General features: G+C 37.0%; 1 protein-coding gene across 3 annotated transcripts in view; it reads left to right on the top strand.

Annotated features, from left to right (window-relative positions):
- LOC125652870 (uncharacterized) overlaps positions 1-768 on the top strand; it is a 10,096-nt gene extending 9,328 nt beyond the window's left edge. For all 3 annotated transcript variants that reach the window (XM_056139265.1, XM_048882314.2, XM_056139264.1), the window contains exon 9: positions 1-768. This exon is cut by the window's left edge and continues 315 nt beyond it. The gene's annotated coding sequence lies outside the window, so the exon portion shown is untranslated.
- The last annotated feature ends 2,089 nt before the right edge of the window (positions 769-2,857 follow it).

The raw sequence follows: 2,857 nt of genomic DNA, 5'->3' as shown, positions 1-2,857 counted from the left end.
AGAGAGAGAGAGAGAGAGAGAGAGAGAGAGAGAGAGAGAGAGAGAGAGAGAGGATCAACATATAAAACGCTATTCTGTATATTTGGATTATGTGTATATTTGGATTATGTGTATATGTATATTTGGATTATGAGTATATTTGGATTATGTGTATATTTGGATGATATTGGCGCCCGTCTTTTGATAGGTTGTAGTATAGTATAGGGAGATTATCAACATATAAAACGTTATTCTGTATATTTGGATTATTTTGGATTTTATGAGTATTTGGATTATATGTATATTTGGATTGTATAGGCGCCCGTCTTTTGACGGGTTGTAGTATAGTATAGGGAGATTATCAACATATAAAACGCTATTCTGTATATTTGGATTATTTTGGATTATATGTGTATTTGGATTATATGTATATTTGGATTGTATAGGCGCCGGTCTTTTGACGGGTTGTAGTATAGTATAGAGAGATTATCAACATATAAAACGTTATTCTGTATATTTGGATTATTTTGGATTATATGTGTATTTGGATTATATGTATATTTGGATTGTATAGGCGTCCGTATTTTGACGGGTTGTAGTATAGTATAGAGAGATTATCAACATATAAAACGTTATTCTGAATATTTGGATTATATGTCTATTCAATTTGGATTATATATATATTTGGATTATATGAACATGTATATTTGGATTATGTGTATATTTGGATTACGTGTATATTTGGATTACGTGTATGTTTGGATTATATAGACGGCCATCTTTTTCCTGTCGGTTTGTTAGTCTTTCTTGTTTCCGGATCATATCTTTCACACTGTAGGGCCTAGGTCCATCAAACTTGGGTAGTTGATGAATCGGGGGGGGGGGGGCAAAAATTGTTCACTTCTAGAATTTTAACTTTATACATACTCATATTTTGTCCGAGTCATGTATTTCACACTGAGATATAGGACCACCACACTCGATCACTTAATGCATCTTAGGGGAATGAGGTGTTATAAACCAAAAGTAGGTCACTGTGTTGAGGTGTTGAAACCAAAATTAGGTCACTGTGTTGAAACCAAAATTAGGTCACTGTGCGGAGGTGTTGAAACCAAAATTAGGTCACTGTGCGGAGGTGTTGAAACCAAAATAGGTCACTGTGCGGAGGTGTTGTAAACCAAAAGTAGGTCACTGATTTATTTTATAATTTTACGGTTTTATACATACAAATTGTCTGGATCATATATTTTGCAGTCATATATTTCGCAGTGTAAGGCCTAGGATCATCTGATGTATCTTCGGAGAAAGGTGTGTCATGACCCAAATATATTTCGCATTGCTCTCCTTCTGGAATGTTATGGCTATTCATATTAATTTCTGTCAAATCTTGCTTACCGTTTGAACTTGGTCAGTTAATACATCTTGGGGGGAGGTGTGTTACGACCTAAAAAGGTAACCGTATCCTCAGTTTAAAATTGCAATTGGCAGCGTCACAGCTTGTTACTTTAAGCATAGAATCATAGATTTGCATCATGTTCATGCAGTTCCAGACCCTTGCGGTACACTTTATTTCCAATTCACTTGTCAGAAATATGGCTATTCATATAACTTTGAATTGTTTGCAAGATAATTATTTCAACATAAACGATTTGAAGTACTTTATCGACATTAGAATAGGATTGAATGATGATGTGTGCAACATTCAAATAATGTAGAAATGTTCCATTATCATTAGTTTTGATTTATAGTGTGTTACGTATCTGTGTTTAATTCTGGACCCGTACATGATGATACACTCATGTAGCTACACACGACACAACATGATGATACACTCATGTAGCTACACACGACACAACATGATGATACACTCATGTAGCTACACACGACATGTCATGATGATACACTCATGTAGCTACAGACGACACAACATGATGATACACTCATGTAGCTACACACGACACAACATGATGATACACTCATGTAGCTACACACGACACAACATGATGATACACTCATGTAGCTACACACGACACAACATGATGATACACTCATGTAGCTACACACGACACAACATGATGATACACTCATGTAGCTACACACGACACAACATGATGATACACTCATGTAGCTACACACGACATGTCATGATGATACACTCATGTAGCTACACACGACACAACATGATGATACACTCATGTAGCTACACACGACATGTCATGATGATACACTCATGTAGCTACACACGACATGTCATGATGATACACTCATGTAGCTACACACGACACAACATGATGATACACTCATGTAGCTACACACGACACAACATGATGATACACTCATGTAGCTACACACGACACAACATGATGATACACTCATGTAGCTACACACGACATGTCATGATGATACACTCATGTAGCTACACACGACACAACATGATGATACACTCATGTAGCTACACACGACATGTCATGATGATACACTCATGTAGCTACACACGACATGTCATGATGATACACTCATGTAGCTACACACGACACAACATGATGATACACTCATGTAGCTACACACGACACAACATGATGATACACTCATGTAGCTACACACGACACAACATGATGATACACTCATGTAGCTACACACGACATGTCATGATGATACACTCATGTAGCTACACACGACACAACATGATGATACACTCATGTAGCTACACACGACACAACATGATGATACACTCATGTAGCTACACACGACATGTCATGATGATACACTCATGTAGCTACACACGACACAACATGATGATACACTCATGTAGCTACACACGACATGTCATGATGATACACTCATGTAGCTACACACGACGTCATGATGATACACTCAT

The sequence above is a fragment of the Ostrea edulis genome, chromosome 5 (genome assembly GCF_947568905.1).
Source record: "Ostrea edulis chromosome 5, xbOstEdul1.1, whole genome shotgun sequence".
In the NCBI taxonomy this organism is placed as follows: Eukaryota; Metazoa; Mollusca; class Bivalvia; order Ostreida; family Ostreidae; genus Ostrea; species Ostrea edulis.
This window is presented reverse-complemented; position numbering and strand designations above follow the sequence as displayed.